At 41.2% G+C, this 18,098-nt stretch overlaps 1 protein-coding gene across 7 annotated transcripts in view; it reads right to left on the bottom strand.

Moving 5' to 3' along the window:
* The window catches only part of HTR4 (5-hydroxytryptamine receptor 4), a 238,347-nt gene that overhangs the window by 2,896 nt on the left and 217,353 nt on the right, over positions 1–18,098 (bottom strand). The window lies entirely within an intron of this gene.

Below are 18,098 nucleotides of genomic sequence, written 5' to 3'. Positions count from 1 at the left end.
GAAGGTAACCCTTTCTTCTCCAGAAATATTTTGTGACAACTACTTATGAATGCAATAGTTGACAAATCAAAAGGCTTGATTTGATTTGTAAGTGATCCTAATTTTTCTTCTTCTACTATTCAGAGAAGTTATGGGTGGGAAAGGGCATGGGGTGGTTAACATTAAAAAATGGAATTCTTCAATTTGGAGGAGTATATAAGGGCATTCTAGGACTCTGAGAAAGCAGGACAGAACTTCAAAAATGGCAGATGAAGACCAGATGGCCACCTATATTTTCAGTTTTACCTCTTAGATAGATCAGTCCATCTATTAGGAAGATTGTGAGAAAGAAGATCAAACAGCTCACAGAAACCCTCTGTCTTACGTATTCAATGATAAATAAAGATGTGGGTAGAATTTAATTTCCAAGATTATCTAACCTAATCTTTTTTCCATGGCACTACACTTGATTAATGATATCAGGCATGAACTTAGTTTGCTTGGCCATATGTACAATGCTGGAAACAATGTGCTTTCAGGCCTCCAAAGTCTACATATCTTCAGGTCCAAATGAAAATTATTATATAGCAATAATGTTTGGTAGAGAAAAAGGTGATTGACACTTGATTGACATGATCCCAGAAGATCATGATATTTGATTTAAGGAGATCCTGATTGGTACGATGTGAGTATGCTTGGAAATCCTCTTTCTCTTGTCTAGCTCAGATCCATACACAGTTCTAGTTTTAAGAAATCCATTCTCTCCTAATATTAGTAGTACTAGAACAGAATTGCAAGTGCAGTACAATGAATAATGAATCAAGATCACGCAAAGTGTTAATACCACTTTATAATTCCTTAGTAAGACCATACTTGGAATATTGCATACAGTTTTAGTCACCACGATATAAAAAAAGATGTTGAGACTCTAGAAAGAGTGCAGAGAAGATCAACAAAGATTATTAGGGGACTAGAGGCTAAAATTTGCGAAGAATGGTTGCAGAAATTGGGTTTATCTAGTTTAATGAAAAGAAGAACTGGGAGTAACATGATCAGCATTAGAAGGCCAGGTAGTTTGTAGTGGCATTGTGCTAATACAATCCTAACACTGGGAAACAAAAATTAAAAGATTTTCTTTTCCATTTTGGCAAAAACAAGCAAAGACTTCCAGAAACAGCTTAACTATACCAAGCTGCATAAATTATTAACCTGTAAACAGACAGAGTAAACAAAGTAGATATAACACAGGACTCAAACTGAGCCCAAGCAGCACTGAAAAAATCTCGGAGGTGTTTGCCTATATTTTCTCCAGCAAATTTATCTGACTGGTTCTAGTTTTGCCAAACCTAATCAGGAAGAAAAAAAAGGGCTTTTAATTTGATGCTTACAGGACTTTCCTGCCCACCTGAGAAATAGCTAATCGCCTGAAACCCTCCCCTTGCCATTCATGAATTAGTGATAGGAAGCTAGCATTCCATCTCTCTGCCCTAACATAAATATATACATGCACACATATAAAAGCACCACAGAATAACAATTTCATAAAATGCAAATGGTTATTAATCAGAGAAATACACACGTTTCAAAAGAAATATAAATTGAGCATTCTCCCAGGTACACTTAAATCTCAGGTGAAGCATACATACTTATGCTCCCAAACCAATGGTGACACCCAGCCTAAGCAGATATTCTTTACAGTTTCTCAACCTGGGTTCCTTGAAGATGGATGGACTTCAATTCCCAGAATTCTCCAGCCAGAGAATTCTTGGAGTTGAAGTTCACACATCTTCAAGCAGCCCAGGTTGAGAAACATTGCTATACAGCAGGGGTCTTCAAATTTGGCTCTTTTATGACTTGTGGACTTCAACTCCCAGAATTCCTCAGCCAGCAAGACCCCTGCTATACAGTATATAGACAGATAAACTCTTTTACTTCAGTTTATCTCATCCAATGCAAATTAGTTTTTTTTTCTGAGAGTTATGCATTCTTTAAAAGCAAAATAGATATAAATTGCCTTTGAATCCACTTAATTCCTTGTGACTTCATGGACATGTGGTTCAGCTTCTACTGGGAGCTCCAGGATTACTTGATGCTTTCCTATTTAAGTACTAAGTGCACCTGATTTTCCTTTTCTGAAATTAGTCAAGATCAGTTAGAAGCTGCCACCTGCTGAGCCTGTAGCTTCTTCTAATTCTTACTTCAAATTATGTCTCTGCAGTCTCCATGAGCCTCCCTGTTAAAATGTCTTTAATATATGGTGAAAAAACCAACAACCAAGTTAGAAAAGTAGTAAACAAGAATAAGCCACTTGAAAGTAAAAAGCAAATGTGATAAAATCTTTATTTTCCTTATTTAGTCACAGGGCACTTCCAGCAAGCAGCATGTATTAGAAGGTCTTACGATGCAGTAATCTATAAAGCTAAGTGTCAACTGTCTCCCCAGGAATTTCCTCTAAGAAGAAACATACAGTATTAGACTAAAATGTTGCCTCAATGCCAGAATGCTACTAACATCAAGATGTTCACAGCCACCGTTCTGCAGCCAAAATTAGATAAAATTTTCACAGTGCCTTCTGGCTTCCACTGTCAATTTAACCATTTCTAGCAAATCAGAATGCCGGCATCAACTGAAATTGGCTTCCAACCTTCTGATATTATTTATTGAGGACTGATCTTCACTCTCCTTCCTACATTATATCAGGAATATGTCATGGGTGGCAGCCATTCTGAAATGTTGCTTAAATGCAGCGGTGGCACCGCAATGTCATTTGTGCATCTGCTCACATTTTTCTACCCAGTTATGCTTTTATGTTGCCATGGCAATGGCGCCACAGCATTTTGAGGCACATATACACATTGCTTTACAATCAGTCTTCGCCCATTCCTATACAGTCGATTCTCGGAAGAGTGTTTTCACTAGACACAAAACAAATGATAGACCCAGGGTTTGTGGGGAAAGAAAGCTGCTAGCACTTCTTGTATTTTTGTGAGATAAATGGTTGTGCTGTCTGATTTTTCTTTTTTTCTCTCTCATTAGGCAGATTTTACTGCGCTTTCTGAAAAGTATAATACAAAGGTGAGCAAAAAAGATACTCATTAGCTCAGAAGTTTTCTTTTTACAGACACAGATTTAATAACAAAGGCCCATAAAACATTGTACTCATGCCCCAATCTGCCTACTGGAAATTAAGTTGGAGAAAGACATTTGTCTGTTCTCTACCTGCCTGAAGGCCCTTTGAAGTAAGTGAGGGCAGAGCCCAGAATTTCAGGCTTGCCCTTAGTTCATCTCCATCTCATTTTTTCAGCCCCACATCCTGTGGTGTGGTGTGGTGTGGTGTTGAAATTTCTGATACAGTTTGCAGCAGCTGTGATAATTCTACGAACTCCAGGTTGAAAAGTTCTCCTGGAGCTGGCCGGCCAATTTTTCCTACTTTTATTTTCATCTAGGAAAAAGGATTGTAAGGTCTGCCCCAGAACAATGATTCCCATGGCTGCTGGAAATTTCAGTGCTGTCCTATTATTTTTGAAGCCCAACTTCCTACTCATCCCAGCCTAGCTTTAGTCCCAATCCTAACACAGGTAGACCTATGACCACAAATTGAGCCCAAAATTTCTGTTGCTAAGTGAGACAGTTGTTAAGTGAATTTTGCCCTATTTTATGACCTTCCTTGTCACAGTTGTTAAGTGAATCACTTCAGTGGTTAAGTTAGCAACACGGTTATTAATGGCTTCCCCATTGACTTTGCTTGTCACAAGGTCGCAAAAGGGGATCGCATGACCCTGGGGCACTGCAACGGTCATAAATATGAGCCAGCTGTTAAGCATCTAAATTTTGCAGTATGGGGATACTGCAATGGCTGTAAATGTGAAAAAACATCATAAGTCATTTTTTTCAGTGCCGTTGTAACATCGAATGGTCACTAAATGGACTGTTGTAAGTCAAGGACTACCTGTACATCCCTCGCTCCCAAATGGACCTATAATACTGTTACTTTTATCCGCCCTGACTTTAATTAAGGTTGCCATAGATGACGGGGGTGTCATATATTTGGAGAAAGCCACGCTTTCTACAACAGGTTCATCATCCCTTGTAAAGCAGGAAGCCCCTGAGCTCAGCTCTGGATTCCTCTCACACTTTATTATGAATCCTAATTTCTCTTGTAGAAAAGGGGGCACCATTCGGGTTCTAGACATGCCTGTCTTTTCACTGTATAACTCAGTGCAACAACTAGGATGGAAATGCCACACAGATTTCCTTCTCTAATTTTGGTTAATAAATGAAAAGCAGCATCTGATGGATGCAGTTATTTCAAGCTAATCAATAAAAATATTACTAAACAAAAGGCAACTCAGTCCAACTCAGTACCCCTCAATCCAATCCCACTTCTCCCCCCTTTCCCCCCCGTCTGGATGGCATCCAATGCATCCCAGATGTTAAAAAAACCTGTTAAACGGTTACTTACAGGACCGCATACTGCCGCATAGTTCCCAGAGACCGGTGAGGTCCCACAGATTGGGCCTCCTTCAGGTCCCGTCGGCCAGACAATGTCGGCTGGCGGGCCCTCGGGGAAGGGCCTTTTCTGTGATGGCTCCGACGTGGTGGAATCAACTCCCCCCCGAGATTCGAACTACTCCCACCTTGCCAGCCTTCAAGAAAGCCATTAAAACTCTCCTGTTCTGGCAGGCCTGGAGTTGATGTCCCCGAGGGGGGGCGCGGGATACGATTGGGACATGCTGTATGAATGCACTCATTTTTATTGTTATATTTATTGTTTTAATTTTGTACGCCGCCCTGAGTCCCTAGGGATTGGGCGGCATATAAATTTTATTAATAAATAAATAAATAAATAAATAAATAAACATACCGTGACTTTCATCTAACTTTTAGGAATAAGATAGATGTCAATAAACATTTATTAATAGGAGATCTGTTGATTTTTCATCTGGGTTAGGGATAGAAATGGCTTTAGAACCATTGTGGCAGTCAACATTGAAAGTTAGAGAAACGGAGAACAAGATTAATTCTTAATTATATGTATGATACATATGCACTCAACTAAAACAACATTAAGACTAAAACAACCATACACATTGTGGTATTAAGTAACACTTCATTATGGATCATTGTTCTGCAGAATATCTGTCTCTCAATGCCATCTTACCTCAATAAAAAATAGAGTACATAATCCTCCATTTAATAGATGAGGATTGTACTGGGAACCCTGATTTGGTTATTTCAGTAGATGTCTTGCTTTGAAATAAATCTCCCTCCATCTGCTCAGCTCTTTAATTACAACACAAATAAGATAATTCACAATAACTTCATAAAGACATAAAGCACAAAGATTAAGATGACTGTTAGTTATTACAGACTGTGAAGCATCTGCTCTCTCATTTTTAGAGCACAGGTGGGAATCCTATGTGTGTGTTTTTGTGTGTGTGTGTTCTGTGTGCATATCTTCTTAGGTCAAGAGGAATTACAATCAGTCAGTTCTTAAGTGTGATCTGGTTAAGTGTAGTTAATTACAACACAAATGAAGCTACACTATAAACATGTCTGGAAAAATAGCTATATTAAATCTTCTTATCAAAAACAACAACTAATTTTGTGGCACATTAAGTATAATTAAGGCTTACTAGAAAATATAAACTTATATTAGTTATTGAACAATAGATACATTTAGATTATCTATGAACTTTAATGCTGGGGCAGGAAATCTCCACTTTTTTTACAGCCTCCAAATACTGCACCCTACTGTTCCATGCTGCGGCTCTTTATTATTCCTATTTTTAAAAAATAAGATGTATTTTAGTAATATTTTCAACACATCTGGAATATAGATAAGCCTGCCATTACAGTCATAAGTCATGACAGTTGTCATCATGTGATCAGACCCGATTTTATGACCTTTTTTGCAGTGGTTGTTAAGCAAACACCATGGTCATTAAGCAAACCTGTTGTTCATTATGGGCCCTTTTGCTGAAAGTGAAGTAATGTTTTTTGGCAAAAACATAAATCACAGTCATGTGACTGTGGGATACAGCAACAACTATACATGTGGTCCAACTGCTAAACGTCACAACACAATCTTTTTCATCATTTCTGAATATTCATCCTCCTATAGTGTCTTTTTGTATATCTGTCTTCTTCCTCTGAAATCTAGTATTTAGCTTTCCCAGCACAGCTTGGCCAGCTGAAGGAAGATGAGATATTTTCTCCCCTCTCCCATTGTTGCCATCTGTATTTCAGTCAAGAGAATTAGAAGAAGAACTCTGCCAAACAAGAAGGATGCATGTGGAAAAAGAGGAATCAGTTAAATAGCAAGGATGTAACTTATTTGCCTTGCTTGGAGTCCTACCTATCATACATCTTCTGGCTGGAGATTTGACAAGGTAAACATGAAAATTTCCAAGTCAGTCATGACTTCAAAATAGTCCACATAATTCTTTTGGCCAAAATAAGAAAGCAATAAGCTGTTGCGTTTTTTGCAGGATTCCTTTTCAAAATACATCCCAGTTTTAGCCAACAGTCTTGCGGTTTCCTGAATGACTTCCATCTATGTATCAACCAAGCCCATCTCTTTTATTTCCTAGTAATTTTATTTAGAACTATAAATAAAGAGAATGAAACTACAAGAAAAAAGAAAGAAAGAAAGAAAGAAAGAAAGAAAGAAAGAAAGAGAAAGAAAGAAAGAAAGAAAGGTGTAAAAGATAATAAGGGAAAAAAGGGGAAGGAGAAAGAAAAAGAAGTAACTTCACCTCAGCAGGTAAAATCAATTTTATTAGTTTATCATCATCTCTTAATAAAACGTAATCTCTCTGCTCCTCATAATTCATCTTTTAAACAAGTAAAACAAAGTCCAAATGCTACGTCAATCAATCTTTGTCAGCAAAAGTCCTGCAAGATCAACCAGATATAACCATTTTCTTCTTTTAACCCTGTTTGAACAAGCCGATCATATAAATCTTCCCTGATATTTAAAATTATTCTTTTAACACCTTCAAAAAATTCCCAGAAGTAGTTTGCTGCTCATCTGTGTCTGAAAGTACCAATCTTTCAGAACATTAACGTTCTTTTGTATTAATGAGTAAAATGTATCCTTTTGTCATTTCTAAACGAGTCCTTCCAAATTTTAGCAGAGCTCTTTTGTATATCCAGAAGAAAAAAAAATATCCAAATCAATTTCCTGGTTTAATATCTATTCATCCTCTTTTAGGGAATGAGTCATCCATCAGATCCATTTGTATTACATTTGAAACCCCCTTCCAATTAATTTCATAGGCATCCATTGCAGCTCTTCTTGTTTTACACTTTATTAGTACATGTTCTGTCAATTTTATTAAGCAATTGACCCATTCTGCCCAAACACTTAGCTAAAAAGTATTTAAAAGTTTGCATTGAGGATTTCTGATCCATTTTCTTTTTGCTTTGGCTCTAGTGTTCAGCCTTTAAGGACTCCTTATTTTAAAAAGAAAAAAGCAATCTCCACTTTCCCAAGAGAAAATAGCTTCCAAATAATGCAAAACTATAATTCCAAATCCCTCTGGCCCCTTAATCAATTGTTAATGTTCCAAAATCCATATACTGTACTAAGTACTCTTTTGCTGCATAGTCCTAAAATAATAAATTTAAAACTTTTAAAATCAAATTTCTACCATCATTTTTTAAGGAGGCAGAAACTCACCAGATGACTACAATAAAACCTTATCAGCCAAAGGATCTTAACCCCTCAGGTATGCAAAAATAATTTAAAAATCCAAAAAAGTGATTTATATACAGTATAAGGCTTGGTAGATTTTGATGTCCATGAAGGCTGCTTTATAAGTCTGACCTTGATGTAATTCTAACTCTTAGCTGCTCCATAAAGATAGCAGTTTTTGTAGTCTACTCATGAATACCAGCTGTACAGAATCATAAGAATGACTTTATCTTTCTCTCATTTATTCAGGTTGGCTTGGATCCAGCATCCAGCGACAATTCCCCTCTCAAAATCTGTCTTTCTAGCCAACAAAAGCCAGCAAGCATCAGCTTACCATGGCACTTACAAAAAACTGATCCAACTCTTGAGATCACCTAAGGCTGGTTAGGTGCTCTACCTATTATAATGTCAGTCATATGAGAAATCAAATTTCTATAAGAAATCCCGTTTAAGGATTTACTTCCTTGAACAGCTGGAAGGCCACAGGCAAAAGCACAGGGGTGTTAGTGGTTTCACAGGAAGAAAGAAGCCAATTGTTCAGCTTCATTGATTCATCCATACATTCATCATTCTTCTTTTAAAGGTTGGATAAAAAAGCCTCTGGGAGGCAAATTACTTCCATTTCTAATCTAAAAATCAGTTAGGTACTCAACCACACAGCCCCAAGATGCCTGAATTTCAACAACATAATTTTGGGCAATCTGGATGAATTTGTGTGGGTCTGAATGTAGAAATAGAAATAGTGCTTCTCCTAGTGATTTTCTGCTCCTATTTCTATTCTTTTGTAAAGAAAAAAAAATCTTCCATCCAAAATTTGAAGAGTTAGCTGCTGAATTCTGTGCATCACCCATATGTTACTGACATTAGAATTAAGGCCACTGATTAAGTAAAGAATTTCCAAGCAAAGGTATCCAACTAACTATATGATTCTCTGAAAGCATCTACTCCCACTTAAAAAAGTGTTTTTGACATTTTAATAATTATCTATATTTTGATTTTCTTAAAACCACAAATGCATTCATGTGTTTAAGGAAGTCCAGTGACTAGGAAGGGAAGATTTCACATTGTCTGACAATGAGTCAAGATAATGAAAATATTTGTAGCACTTATCTATAGAAAATTGTCTGAGTCAAAACTACCATTTCTTAATGGGTTCTGCATTATTCTTCTCCATTCCCTATGTGGATAACAAATGTTTCATATCTTTAAAGCTTACTGTACTTACATTTAGACATGAACTTTATTCCCCACTATCTGATAAATATTCATTTTATATTTTCAGAATTATTTATACTAATAGTTAGAGAATCACTCATGTCTGAAACGGAGCATGCATTGATCTCGTAAAATTAAATTTCACCTGTAAGTGTTTGCTTTGCCATGACAACACTGAAGAAAGTCAAAGTCTAAGTTTATATTTTCATTCTACACACACACACACAAACTTTTCCAAGCTCTTTTGGACCAGAGAAGGTTGAAACTACAATTTAATCCCAAAGAAACATGTGACTATATAAATTTGGTAAATACTGTAAATAAAATGAACCTTATTTTTTCAATACTTCTGAAATATTGAAGATGTAAACTCATATTTTCAATCTCTGCCATGAAGTTGAACCATTTTCTTCTAATCTGTGCTGGAAGTGCTCCTAGCAGATATGGAAATATGAGTCCAGTTATAATGCAATGCCAACAATTGGCTATGTAGTTCAGTTGATAGCATGAAGATCCTTGACAGGCTGGGAATATTTTCAGCTTAAAAATAGTGGTGTTATAAAAATATAAGTTTGGAAGGATGATGGCTGTTAATCATTGTAAGTAAGTATTCAATGAAGCAGAGCACAAGTCTGAGAAAAAGTTTTTTGGTCCCTGTTGAGTCCGTGGCGGGAAAACAGACACGAGAAGCAGCTGGAGTTCTCAGTTTCATTTATTCAGCGTTCAGCTTACAGGAAGATGGCTTCAGCCTCGCCCAAACGCCTCGCAGCCTCTTATATAGGCAACTCCCGGGTAAATGGGTTACTTTTCCCGCGCCAGCACCCGCGCATGCGCACGGCGCTGGCGACAGCCTGTCTGGTCCCGGGCAGCTTTGCACCTGCCCGGGACTGCCTGCAAACGCCCGAGCCGTTTGCAAAGGCTCGGGACATAACACCCCTTTCCCCCGGGCTAAAACTACTACCAACATACAACATTTATTTTATACAACAATTTGCTCCCCAGTGTTCCCACTGTTTACTGGCTTTTGCCTTGCCAGCAATGTTATGTAATCTTCTAGGTACTTAGGAGATTTCTTTGCTCTCTGTGACCTTCTTAGCTCTGGGTTACTGGCATAAGTTCCCTGACTGGAGGGAGGCGTGAGCCTGTTCTCTATATTGTGCCCTGGTGTCTTCCAAGGACTGTGCCCCGATGCCTGGCCTGCTTGCTTGCCCACCGGGCTCGTCAGGCCAGGGCTTCTGTTACTTTGTGACCTGGTTGACCTACCTAGCTGTAGACCCTCAGTCCCCTTGAAGTGATAGCCGCTGCTGGGCGTCTCTGTAGAACCTCCTAGGTCAGTCCAGGACCTGTCAGGAGGCTGTCCATTCCCTGAACCCCATTCTGTGTTCGGGCTCGTGTGGGTTTCTGTACTTTCCCAAAACTCAGGTGTTCCCTGATTTGTGCTAGGGTTGTTGTAGTCGGGACTTGGTTCCTCGACTAACTCGGTGTATGTTTGACCCCCTGTAGGATTTGGGGTAAGGTCAGGCCAACCTTGGGAATTGTGTGCCAGCTCTCTTGCGGGGACTGATTTGTTGGGATGCCCCCGGGTATCCTCCATTGCTGGAGTGCTGTGTGATGTGTGTGGAAAGTGAGTATGCCCCCGGGGTGACTCCCTGGCTGGAGTAGGCGTGAGTGCCTGTTGTGTGGGTAAGCTCCATGACTTTCTTTTCGGAGCAATTGCAAAACCTTGGGACGAGCCGTTTGTGGCTCCCTCAGTGGAAATGGCAGTAGCTCTTGCCCTTCCCTTTGCTCCAAAGGGTCCCCCTCCCCCCCTGGAAAAGACCCAGGAGTCTCAGCAGAAAAGTCTCGCCTAGAGCGAAGTTGGTCGATGTGCCGACGCAGGACACGACCGTTGTCCAGGGCAACCTCGTAGGAGAGAGGACCTGTGATCATGGACACAGAAGCGGGGACCCATGTATGACCAGGCCCGTAATTGCGAGCCCAAACCGGGGCACCCACAAGTAGTTGTCTAGGTGCCCTAGGATGTGAGGTAGATGAAGGCAGTCTGTCCGGATGCAACCGGTCAAGTCTAGTAGTAAGTTGGCGCCCCCAACGAAGTTCAGCTGGACTTCTCCCTGTAGAAGTGGACGGTGTGGTGCGATAAGAAAGGAGAAAGTCAGCCAACCTGTGATGCCAGTCCCCGTAGGTGAGTCTCTTCAAGGCGTCCTTTGCGATGCGCACCATGCGTTCAGCCATACCGTTGGTGGACGGGTGAAAAGGCGCAGACGTGGCATGACGAATCAGGTTTGCCTGTAAGAAAGCTTGGAATTCGGAGGAGGTGAATTGAGGGCCGTTGTCGGACACAATGACATCTGGCAGCCCGTGTGCAGCAAAAATCCCCCTCAGTACCTGAATAGTCTTTGCAGTGGTGGTGGATGAGACAGGCACAACCTCAAGCCATTTTGAATGGCTGTCAACAAGGACCAAGAAGAACTGGCCCTGAAAGGGCCCAGCGTAGTCAATGTGCACCCTAGACCATGGGGACTGTGTTTCCTCCCATCTATGCACAGGAGCTTGGGGCATCTCTGGGCGAGATCGTTGGCACAGGTGGCATGCGTGTACCTTAGCCTCAATATCTTTATCTAAAGCAGGCCACCACAAGTGGCTGCGTGCAAGAGCCTTCATACGAACAATGCCAGGATGACCCTCGTGGAGGGATTCTAAGACCCTAGTCCTCATTGAGGTGGGAATGACAACTCTGTTTCCCCAAAGCAGACAACCCTGAGAAAGGGACAGTTCGTTCCTTTTGGACCAGAAACTCTGAAACTCAGGACTAGGGCAGTGCTCAGGCCACCCGGACAGGACCCAGGAGCGGACACGTGAAAGTGTGTGATCTGTACCTGTTTCAGCGGTAACATCCCTGGCACTAAGAGGGAGCTCGGGCAAGGCTTGGATTGATAGAATGTTGACAGCTGGCGCGGGGTCAGCTTCTACTACTGGCAGAGGCAATCTACTGAGGCCATCAGCATGGCCCATTTCTTTCCCAGGCTTGTGGAGTAATGAAAAATCATATGCAGACAAGAAAATAGACCACCTAAGCATTCTAGGGGAAATGATGTGGGGAGTCTGCTTACGTGTGGTAAACAGTCCCAGCAGAGGCTTATGGTCAGTGAAGACCGTGAAATGCCTGCCATATAGAAAATCGTGGAATTTTTTAATTCCAGCAACAACAGCCAGAGCCTCCCTGTCTATCTGAGCGTAGTTGCGCTCGGCAGAAGACAGTGTTCTGGAGTAGTATGCAATAGGAACCTGAGTTCCATCAGACCTGAGGTGACTCAGGACAGCTCCAACCCCGTAGGGGGACGCATCACAAGCGATGCACACAGGGAGAGACTCGTTGAAATGTGCAAGAACACTGTTAGAAGTGAGCAAGGCCTTGACTTCTTTAAAGCAAGCCTCATGCGCTTGTGACCACAGCCACACAGCCTGTTTGTCTAGTAGCCTGTGAAGAGGCTCAGCTACACTAGCTTTATGTGGAAGAAAAGAATTGTAGAAATTCAGGAGGCCTAGAAAGGCCTGAAGTTCGGCCTTAGACTTTGGCCTGGGTGCATCTAAAATAGCAGTTAGTTTGGATTCAGCAGGATGAATCCCAGCAGCATCAATTTTGAATCCCAGAAATTCAGTAGAAGGCACCCCAATCTTGCATTTGTCTTTTCTGAGCTTGAGGCCTGATTTCCTGAATCTTAACAGGACAGCCCTAAGCCTTTCAGCTAGAATGTGTGTGGAGTCTCCTGCAATCAAGACATCGTCAAAGTAGGGGCAGACCCCTGGTATACCTCGTAGTGTGTTTTCCATTACGCTTTGGAAAATCCCAGGAGCGACATTCACTCCAAACTGCAGCCTTTTTACCTTAAAGGCTCCCCTGTGGGTCACAATAGTCTGAGCTATGGCAGCATCATCATCAACAGGCAGCTGTTGATATGCTTGAGCTAGGTCAAGCTTTGCAAAAACACGCCCCCCCTTGAGAGAGGCCAGGATGTGACTGACCACAGGAACAGGATAGGCATGTTGCTGCAATGCCTTATTGAGTGTGCATTTGTAATCAGCACAAATGCGAATGTCCCCATTTGCCTTTAGAGGCGTGACAATGGGGGTCTCCCACGGGCTGGAATCAACAGGTTCTAGGATTCCCTGTTGGATTAGTTTGTCTAGTTCAGTGTCAATCTTACTTTTTAAAGCAAAAGGGACCCTTCTTGCTTTAATCCTAATGGGAGTGACAGTGGGGTCTAGCTTTAAGGACACAGGTGGTCCTTTGAATGTGCCCAGCTGGGGGCTGAAAACATCTGCAAATTCTTTGCAGACTTCCTGTAGGTCGAGTGTTTGTAAGCTGTTGAGTCCTGTGACGTGTATCCCCAGGGCCTCAAACCAATCGAGTCCTATGAGACTCGTTCGTTCACCCCCTACTACTAATAAGTCTAGTGGACCTTCAAAACTCTTGTATTGCACGTTAAGGGTGGCCTCCCCCTTAACACACACTCTTGAGTTCTGAAAATCTGTTAATACAATATCAGAAGGCCTTAACTTGGCCTTAGACCCACTCTGGAACAAATCTTCCTAAATGTATGCAATGAAATGATGGACAGGGCAGACCCTGTGTCTAGTTCCATAGATAATGGAACCCCTTGTAGCTTCACGTTGAGTGACAGCTTTTTCTTCATGGGCTTGTGTGTGCCTGTTCTACAGATGCTTCTTCGCGAAGCGCAAAAACCTACCCTATTCTGGCTGGGGAATCTGGTACCCTTCAGGCGTTCTTCTTGGGGTTGTGCCTTTCGTCGGCCCAGGCACACAGCTGCAATGTGCCCTTGTTTACCGCATGCCCGGCAGGTAGCGGAGCGGAACTTGCAGTCGGTTCTCCTGTGGCGACCTCCACAGCCGATGCACTTGAGCGGAGCCGAAGAGCTTCCCTTCTGGTTCTCTTCCTTCGCGGGGTGTAGACGGTCGACTTCCTCGTCCGGATCCTCCTCGGAGTTTCGTCGGACGTCTTCCTGGTGCACGGACGCACCCTCTGCACTGTTTCTGATCGGCCGCATGTTTTTGACGGCGCCGCCTGCTGCTTCTTCTGCGGTGACTTCCCTTAAGGCGTCTTGGAAGGATAATTCTTCCTTTGCGAAAAGTCTCTGTTGTAGCTCGCGATGCCTTAACCCGCACACGAATCGGTCCCTCAGTCGTTCCTCGAGGTCCTTGAACTCGCAGGGCTTGGCGGCCTTCCGTAACGCGGCGATGTATTCCTTGGCTGACTCACCGGACCGTTGATCCCTTTGTTCGAAGGTGTGGCGCCATGAGATAACGGACACCTTGGGGTGGAAGTGCTCTTTCAGCAGCTTCTTCAGGTCTGCGTAGCTTACAGACTCTACTGGGAACAGGTGCTGCAAGGTTTTCTGCGATTTCGAAGGCGTCTTGGCCGCAAACGCAAAGCAGGGTGGCCGCCTTCAAGCTATCTTCCCTCACTTGGTTTGCCTTGAAGTAGTTCTCCATTCTGGATACGTAGGACTCCCACCGCTCTGGATGTGAGACGTCGAATTCCGAAAGCCTTCCGATTTTCGCCATCTTCGGATCTTCAGGAGACGGGTCTATCAGCCAGCCTACCCCCGAATGCGCACCGGATTGGCGGGCAGCTGCCGAGTCGACGCCGTTCCTCTTTCGCCGCTCAGGACTCCTTGGGTAAGCTTACACTTCTTCCTTTCCAGGTAGTGCAAGGCATCCCATCCTCGTCGCCAGTGTTGAGTCCGTGGCGGGAAAACAGACACGAGAAGCAGCTGGAGTTCTCAGTTTCATTTATTCAGCGTTCAGCTTACAGGAAGATGGCTTCAGCCTCGCCCAAACGCCTCGCAGCCTCTTATATAGGCAACTCCCGGGTAAATGGGTTACTTTTCCCGCGCCAGCACCCGCGCATGCGCACGGCGCTGGCGACAGCCTGTCTGGTCCCGGGCAGCTTTGCACCTGCCCGGGACTGCCTGCAAACGCCCGAGCCGTTTGCAAGGCTCGGGACATAACAGTCCCCAAACAAGAAGTTTCTATGGAAATCTATTTCCTAACCTTAAAATCAGTTCCACAATTTCCTGGTTATGCTAACAATGTTTATATCAAGAAACAAATGTGGTTATTTTTCTCTCTCCAGAGTTGCAAGCTCAGTCACAAACTTTGCCTCATAAATAACAATGGTACCCTTGGTACTCATTGTTAATTGATTCCAGGAGGTGTGATGAGTACCAAAAATGGTAAGTACCAAACAAAATTTTCCTATAAGAAATATAATGAGTCACATGGCAGCTGATACCGACAGTCCTGGCTTCCACATTGAGTACCAAACAAACAACAAGTATCAGGACAAAATTTTCACATCAAAATGCATTGAGTACCAAATGCAACGAGTTTCAAAGCAGTTGAGTACCAAGGTACCACTGTATAATAGAGATCAATCTCTAATACTTTGGGTTAGTCTAAAATAATGAAATATTCCTATGGTGTCTAGATTATTATTTTTTTTTGCCAGTGCCTAAACTGTCATATAATGTGAGGTTATATATTACAGGCAGTCCTTATTTAGCAACCATAACTGAGACTAAGAATTTGACCATTAAGTGAAGTGGTTGCTACATGAAACCATGACTGTGTTTATGATCTTACTTCAGCTTTCCTTTATAGACCTGTGAAAGTCATAAATGCAGGAACTATTTGCAAAATTACTTTTCCATCACCAAATTAACTGCAAACAGTCACTAAACAAGTCAGTTGCTAAAGGAGGACTACCCATGTAATAAAAACATTCTATCAGAACAGATCTCCTATCTACAGTATCCATACTTGTTCATGTATTTTGTTTACGAGAAGTGAGTTTTTAAAGTCAGCCCAGTTCTTTGAACCTTGTCCCTCATAAGCTTGGTTCAAACATAATACAGCTTAATTGCCACATCTTGTTTTGATGATTAGAAATACTTGGTGAGTTTGCACACTGTTCTATCTACTTGAATTCCATTTGTCCCCCCTGTTTATATTTGAGGAGAAATCTGGACCTGTAGACCTGTCTTTTATCTCAAGCCACTTTCTGAAATCAGATGCACTGCAGTTGCAGCTGAGCAGACACACTTTACTATTAAGCAGAACGAGGTGAGAGTGTCAAATGGAAAATATGGCAAGGTAGTAGCTAAGCAGTGAAACAAGAGTTTTATGTTCTTAGCGTGCTTTGCAGGAAAAAACAACAACAACACATTGGGTTACTGCACAAGAGAGAATATTCTCTCTGTGCTAATGTGGAAGAAATTATATATTACCTATCTTATTGGTATTTGTACAAAGAATAGCAAAATCTTGGACTCAGGCAGCAAAGTATCTTAGCACCTTTGTAAATTTAAAAAAAAAATGGTAGCAAGGATTAAAAATGAGATTTTAGATGCAATGGACAAGTCACAGACTCTCTTAATGGCCAAATCCTGCCTGTGACATCTGAAGCACACAGCTGTATTTTTACCAGCTTTCCTCTTACAGAACTTTTCCATGTTCATTATTTCAGCCAAAAAATGACTTTGTGAGAAGGGAAAGACATAGCTTTGCATATGACATAAAATACTAGGCTACTGATAAGCAGAAATGTATGTGCTTCAGTGAAGCATAGTGCTTTACTTATGCTGGCTATTGGCTGCCAACATGAAAAACCCTCAAATTGTTTCTGTCATATGGGAGCAGAAAGAAGTATTATGGAGCACAGAATCAAGAATCAAAAGCATCTGATGCTCTTTTATATTTCATATACAATGTTTCATATGGCAGTTTGACAGATTATTAATGAAATTAAATCCAATTCTTTCTTAATATTAGAATCAGCCAACATTCACAAAATTAAATGTAACTAAATGGGGGGGGGGGAAAGCATTTGTAAATCCTATAGGTAATCAAATGCAAATTTCAAATCCGTTAGTGGTAGAAAGAGAATGTTATCAGAGCAGTGATGTTGTGAAAGAAAGCTATTTTCATAGTGATGTCAGTTTCTTCATCATCTAATGCAGTCATTTAAATCCTGCTTTTCAGGAGGTCAGAGATTACCTAACAGTTTATCTTGCATTATTATATCTGAGAAGCAGAAATAGCTGTGGAATTATGGCTGTTACTCTAAAGTGTTGAGTTATTTCTGGATTTAACAATACAAGAGAAGGATTTTTTTTGTTCATATTTTAGAAATGAGACAATCCTAACAGAGTTCTAAATTGTTGCAGCAATATGAAATGGCTTAGGCATCAAAATTCACTTGTTTTTTTTCCCCAAACCCAAAGATGGATTTCAAATCTGCTGCATAATACAACTGTTATCCTGAATACATAGCACAGCTTTTAAAAAGAGTTTTAATTTCTTTTTTTAGAATTTTTCTTACAGAGCCCACAGCTTCCTGCAGAGTATGAATCATAACTGAAAAAATTTTCTTTGGAAAACAGCAACATGATCAAGATCGGATGACTGTATTTCTAATTGCTATTATTTGAAGCTTATACATTTTTCCTCTGAAGTAAGCAAGCAAGGTCTCCAATTGTTTTGGACAAAACCCTCTGAAAAATACAGCCATTTTAGTCAATAATTGGGGATCTAGATTGCCCAAACAATATACACAATTGGTGCATATGTTTTAGAGTGTCAGCCTATCAAATGACTTAAAATACACACACATACACACATGCATGATAAAGTGCTAAATAAAAAGGGCAAGCAATACATTAATCAGCCACCATAACAAATCTGCTTATGTGCTACACTTGGGTTTTCAAAATAAGAAGAGAATAATCTTGTGGGGGGTTTTTTGGTTTTAGATTTTTGAACAGCAGCTACAGATAGTCCTAGACTTACAATAGTTCATTTAGTGACTATTCAAAGTTAAAATGGCACTGAAAAAAATGACTTATGACCACTACAGTTACGACCTTTGGTAATTTTGATCATGTGATCAAAATTTAGACACTTGGCAACTGGTTCATACTTATGACCATCGCTGTGTTCCACGGTCCTATGATCACCTTTTGTCACCTTCTGACAAGCAAAGTCAAAGGGGAAGCCAGATTCATTTAACAACTATGTTACTAACTTAAAAACTGCAGGGATTCACTTAACAACTGTGGCTAGAAAGGTCGTGAAATAGGGCAAAATTCACTTAACAACTGCTATCACTTAGCAACAGAAGCTTTGG

This window comes from Crotalus tigris, unplaced genomic scaffold (assembly GCF_016545835.1).
Source record: "Crotalus tigris isolate CLP2741 ecotype Arizona unplaced genomic scaffold, ASM1654583v1 scf7180000017568.12009008, whole genome shotgun sequence".
Taxonomy (NCBI): Eukaryota; Metazoa; Chordata; class Lepidosauria; order Squamata; family Viperidae; genus Crotalus; species Crotalus tigris.
The sequence above is the reverse complement of the archived record's forward strand: the minus strand, read 5'-3'. Positions and strand labels throughout refer to the sequence as shown.